Raw genomic sequence first — 6,725 nt, 5'->3', positions numbered from 1 at the left:
TTAGGTTACTGTATTAAAGTTTATTATTTTATGTCAAATTTTCATTATTAAGTTGACCTATAACTACATAGTACCTTAAGAAGAATTGCGACCATATATTTTTTTATTAACGGCACCCAAAAGCTGCAACCCGGCAACCAATTGTAAAAGTTAATGTTGAGCCCTGGTTTAACCCCACCCAATAATGTAGTACCACTGTGTGCCAAATCTCATTGAAGCAATCTTCAGGGATACAGACTTTTGTGTTTATGTTTGAGTTGCACATCCACACTCAGTCTCAGACTGGACGGACTGATCTCCACCTCACATCCTCTCCAGCCCTGACGCTCAAAGCCACGCAGGACATTATGACAGGCAAGGCTCTTCTTCCTGAGTGGCCATTGGACAGCAGATGTCAGCTGATTGTACACCAGGACACTGGAGGAGGTGGTGGACGTGGTCCTGGAGGTGGGGGCGGGGTGGAGGGGTTGGTCGGATGATGTGTGGACTAATCCCTCCCCCTCTTACCCTGTCCCTCTCATCCTCCTTCAGCATCAGTGTCTACCAGTGCCTTGTTGTTTTTCAATGCCCAGCAGGGCAGGACAGGGGAGACCAGACTGTCAGCGGAGCCAGCTGGACCGGCTGACAGAATTTGCGGGACCATCTCACCACAACTGCCATTCTACCAGTCCAGGAGAAACAAGCCAGAGACAGGAGAGCAGCAGAAATATCTGTCTGCATTAGCAGCTCGGACATTTTCAAAACTGAAGCTGCTGCAAAAATGGTGCCAATCAACTGTGAATATTGTCAAACTCACACATACGCACACACACGCACACGCACACTTAATCATCAGTGCTTTTTAATCATATACCACGGAGTAGAGGTCTTCAGGAACAACTCCCTGCCCCCCAGTCAGAGCATGGCAGAGTATTGCTGCCAACATGAAAAACAAATATTTGCCTAGTATTTGAGAACATTTTCTTGTTTCAACTAGATTCTTTTCCCCTTATAGACTTTTTCAATGGAATACCATTGCTAGGCAACAGCATGGGTCCTTGTTAACTTCCCGTTGATGACATTCACACACCACAACGGGGAACCTCTGAAAGAGGGAAACGTCATGAGGTCACATGGTACCAAGCTGCTAGGATTTTACATCTATTTAATTGTAATAAAGCATCTTTGTTATGAATAACTAACCAGCCATCAAACTGTTAATGGTATTTAATTATATTCAGGAGGGCTAATGTTTGCCAGCTCTATCAATGATAGGTGGGACCTGCACCGTTTGGTCATGTATGATGATGTAGCACCTATCTTGGACCCATCAGGGCTTGAGTTGAGCTATATGCAGCTGCAGCAGCAGAGCCAAGATCTGTTTGCAGACATTTAATGTAGAAAACAAACACACATATACGTTTAGATTTTTAAAAAACAGTTAACATCATGGAATTGTGGAAAAGGGTAAAACACACACAGATATGATGGGATTTGTAACTTCAAAAGAACCGGCACCAAAGCAATGACGAAATGACCGTATCTTATTTTAGAGGTTCCTTGCAGTGCAACAGGAAACGAACCGTTCTCGTTTTAAAGAGATTTTATTTAATAATGAGAAAGTTAAAGTTATAACGAGATGAAATGAAATTTTATCACGAGAAAAGTGAATTCTCAAAATGGAATGAGTTGGTCTGTAGTAACAAAACATGGACATTTTAATTTTATAACATGAATTGGATCTCATAACAAGAAACATTTTCACATAAACAGGAAAATGAGAATTTGTTTTTCTTTCTTTCTTTTTGTCTAATTAACTGTCTGTTTTATTTTGTGCTACTCCGTTGTTTTCATAAAGTCTGTTATGTAGTCTATTATTTTGGCTGTATGTTAATTATATCGTTTGATCATCCAGTCGCTACAAATAAGATAAAACTGGTTACCACTCAGAATAAAAAAATATATTTTGAGGCTCACACTTTATCTTTATTATTTTGTAATGCGAATGACTTAAAAGCAGTGTGCATGTGCAGTGATGATCACAGTCCAAACTCAGCAGAAATACATCAAACACTGTCATAGAAATGAAACACATAGAGCAGACTGAGGTGAAATAAAAGTAAACCTAAAGTTAGCTAATGGACTCTTTTCTGTGCAGAAAATGTGGTGATGATCCTCTTTAAAAACCAAATCTCTAATTTCATTTGTTTAATTTTCTGGTTTTTCCATGATCTTGAATTTAAAGGCTCCCTGTGGAGTTTTTGCCCTCTAGTAGCGCTATTGAGCCTTATTCTTGACGCACATGCACAGACAGTAGTGGAATGTTAAAGAGTATACTACTACTATGCTTACAGTAAGTACAGTGTAAAGGTACTGCTACTTTACTTGCGCATTTCCACTTTTTGCTAATTTTTACTCCACTACATTTTTTTGATATCTTTAGTTACTTTGCCAATTTAGCTTATTAATATAAAATATAAATCAGTTAATAAATGATTATGTAATATTATAGAGTTAACTACCCAGCAGTCTATAAAGTTATTTAATCTAACTCCCAACTTTACCAGCTGCGATATTAAAGTGAACACATATTTAGTGATGCATTAATAATTCAGTAATAAAATATTCTGAAGCTTCTGAAATGGACCATTCTGCATATTGAGTACTTTTACTTGAGTGTAATTTTGAATGCAGAAGTTTTACTTGTACCAAAGTATTTTCACAAAGCAGTGTTTCTCCTTTTACCTTAGTAAAAGATCTGGATACTTCTTCCACCACTGCACGCGGGGGATACGATCCTGTCAATGATTTCACACTATTCCACTGATCTACGGGTGGCAGAAACACGCCAAGATATGCTGAAATGCACGAGCAAAGGCAGTAAACGTGAATGTAAACAACGCAGTCGTTGCAGTCGTAAGAAGGGAAATGTAAACATAACTTTTTTTCTTGTACACATGAAAAATCCACAGAGCTCTGTCTTCCATTTATTTGGCAGTGTTTGACTATTTCTAATACTGCAGACCTAATATAATACTGCAGACCTAATGACCTAATACTGCTTACTGTACCTGTGAAGGAGTTTGGACTGTTGCCATCACTGAGCCAATACTGAGAAAGGCATCAGCAGAAACTGTTATGTTTCTGAATTACAAATAATACAGTTTCAAATAATATATTTAAAAGTGTTTTGGGGTTATGCCTTTATTAACAGTTGACCGTAGGGGGATGACACAAAGCAAAGGGGATTATTTGAATCAAAGTGTCTTACAACAATGATCTTCAGTTGAATGTTAACCCATCAGCCATCAGGGCACCTCACCATCAAGATGTTTTATTCTGAGTGCAAACCAGTTTACGGTCAGTTGGAATAGCAGATTTTGCTGGTTTAAACGCATCAGGTGAACTAGGGGCAGCGAATTGATTCTTTACTATAACATTCGTAGCAACAACATACTTTTAGTCCACAAGTGAACCCTTTTTTCTACTAAAACTGTTGAAAACAGATTATGGGCAAAATGTGTATGGATGTTGTCATGCTGGAAGTAGTTGACTTGCTTGGCTACTGAACTAAAGCAGACTGGTCTCTGGTCCTAGCAGCTTCAATCAAATGCTTGCATTTATACAGATCCTGCACCAAGCAAAGTCAGCCAAGGACTTGGAGACACTGGAATTACTGGAATGACTGGACTTGACACCGATCCAGTTAATGGGCTCAGGTTTGCCTGAAGACCTCTATCATGGAGGAGCTGTACAGACTTTTAATCATCTGAAAACCTTTCACAGCTGATTTCACTGACAAGCTCAGCATCCACCAGAGAATATAAACTCATCAGTGAAATCATTGAGTGTGGATCCCAAAGCTCCAATGGAACTTGTCATCCCCTCTTTTTTTTTCATTACGCAGAGCTCAGTGCTTGACCCACCCCCCTGAAGACTATTTTTATACTAGAAAAACAAATAAGCTGCTCCACTATAACATTAACTTTAAAAGCAATCCTGTGTAATCCCAGCTTCATGTGGAGGTTCTTAATGAGGGCATGATGACGTTTTCATTCAAAAATGGGAGATGAAGTGTCCCGTACAGATTCCACTTTTTCTTACTCTCTCGGTCTCTCTACCTACAGGCAGGAGCATGTGGCAGTGAAAGGCAGATAATAAATCCTAGCGCTTTATTTTGAAAAGAAAAAAAAACGCCGCTAGTTTTCATGATGCTCCAATTCCGAAAGGCATCAAATCATGCATGCATTATACACATGCAGTATTGGAAATCTAAATATGAGGCAATTCATGAATATTTGGGCTATAGTGTCATTGCCTGCATGTGTGTAGATTTTTTTTCCCCCAACCAATCAACAGCCATTTTCCAGGTCAATGGTCCTTGAACTATAGAGGAGAGTGAGCTGCTGAATCCAAATCCTCTTCTTCCCTCCACTATCACAACCACGTCTCTCCTTCACTCGCCTGGGCTGGGTTTAGTATGAGACATTACTTACACTCTCTACACACTACACTATTCAGACTCCTTACATTTATTTTGCAGCCATTTGCTAAAATCATTGTAGAATTTTTGCAAATTTATTTAAAAACCAAAACTGAAATATCACATGGGCATAAGGTTTCAGACGTAATGTAATGTCTTATACAGACAGGTGTGTGTCAATTTAATCAAACACAGCTGGACTCCAATAAAGGTGTTGAACCATCCTAAGGATGATCAGAAGAAATGGACATCACCTGAGTTAAATATACGAGTGTCACAGCAAAGGGTCTGAATATTTATGGCCATGTGATATTTCAGTTTTTGTCTTTAATACATTTTCAAATATTTCTACAATTCTGTGTTTTTCTGTCAAAATGGGGTGATGTGTGAGGAAAACAATCAACTTAAATGATTTTAGCAAATGGCTGCAAATTAACAGAGTGAAAAATGTAAGGGGTCTGAATACTTCTGTACCTACTGTATCATTAAACTCCATGTATCCTCCATTGTATGTAGAGTGTTACCAGTGAACTGTGGAAGTTATATGAAAATTGTTATTTTTCTCCTCCATCCTCAGAACACATCTGCTGCTGCTGGTCAAAACTCACCATAAAATATTAATTATTGTATTTCAAACCATTTTCAAAGGTGTATGAGTCATTTTCATATTTAGTTTGTGCTGTGATGTGAGGGTTTATGTAGACCTAACATGCTGGCTTGCTTTAAAGGGGCACTCCACCAATTTTACACATCAAAGTCAAAGGAGTACAACTGTCTTCATGAGTACTTCTTTGTCTGGAAGACCCTCATCAAGCCTGTCACTAGTTTGAGAACTCAATCATTTAATGAATAAAATTTGATCAATTAAGGCGTTTACACACATGAGGGTGAGGAATCTGTTTCTGCGTCACAGGACAAAGACTTGAGTGAACTTTGGAGTTTTGGGATCCACCCTAACACACTCATGACTACTACTTCATCATGTGTAAAGCTGACAGCCACACAGAGATTAGCTGAGCCCTGTAATACACTGACTCTCCACGCAGCTGTGCTACAGAGTAATGCAGTTGTTCCCTGCAGTGTATGGAGGTGGGAGCAGTGAGGACTCTCCTCATCATGTCATGTTGTTCTCTGTATGTAGCAGTAGTCTGACTGATCACACAGGACTAATAGCCATCACCTCATCTCTCACTTTAACTCCTGAAAATAATATTTATCATAATTCTGATTGTACAAAGGTTTGACACTGACTATTGTCTTTTGTTCTGAATTTTAGAGGAAAAGTGCAACAGATCAGGCCTTAAAGCAGTTCTTACCTTTCTGGCATTTTAACACGTTTCTTCTTCTTCTTCTATCTTAAAATGCTCCCAATCAGCGTAAGGCTGTAAAATTGTAAATTGTAAAAGAAATCCACCAGGTGTTGAAACTCATCAATATTCAATTTTCATATATTTCTGAAATATATATTTCTTTTCAGTCTGACTGATCATTTTATTTGGTCCAAATAAAATTATTTTCAGAGCTTCCTGCCTGTCATCTGTCCCTCTGTTTCACTTGTGCTGCTCGCTTGTCCAATGGTAAGTTTGAAGTGTCAGACCTCCAACCAGGCAAAGTGCATTGGAATGCCTGCCAAAGTGGAACCTCCCACTAGCTAATTCGGGGATGATCGACCTACCAGGGCACTTTGCCTGGTTGGAGGTCCAAAACTTCGGACTTCCCATGGCACTGGAACACAGCATTTCTCTCTCACCGCACGTGTTGGGGGAGGAGGGAGGTCAGGCAGGGGTAAGAGTGTGGGACTTTTGAGGGAAGTGCTGTGAGACATGCAAGAAAGGTAAGAATTGCTTTAATAGATAGAATAATTACATTTAATTATCTGTCCAGAGTGGTGGAGTTTTAGAAAAACTTAAACTGGGGGGTGTAAGGTTAACATTCCTTATCCTTAATTGGTGTCTCTGAAACTTTCCAAATTAAGCTTTCAGCCATGGCCTTCCTCAGGGGATGGCAGTCATGAAATCATCTCCAGGACCACTAGTTAACGCAGCCCACAAGTATACCTTGTGATGAGATTTTACTTTTTCAAATATGAGACCACTTTTCCAGTCAATGTGTATGTAGAAGAAAAGGTGATTTCCACTATATGCCATTGGTTTAACAATAGTTCATATCCTATTCATACCGAGTGCATTTCCAATATACTGTATTGTTCTTGTACCGTTTTATTTTGTAACTATCATCACGTCCGGTTGGAGCTTACTCAGCT

Source organism: Echiichthys vipera (assembly GCF_963691815.1).
Source record: "Echiichthys vipera genome assembly, chromosome: 8".
In the NCBI taxonomy this organism is placed as follows: Eukaryota; Metazoa; Chordata; class Actinopteri; order Perciformes; family Trachinidae; genus Echiichthys; species Echiichthys vipera.
The sequence above is the reverse complement of the archived record's forward strand: the minus strand, read 5'-3'. Positions refer to the sequence as shown.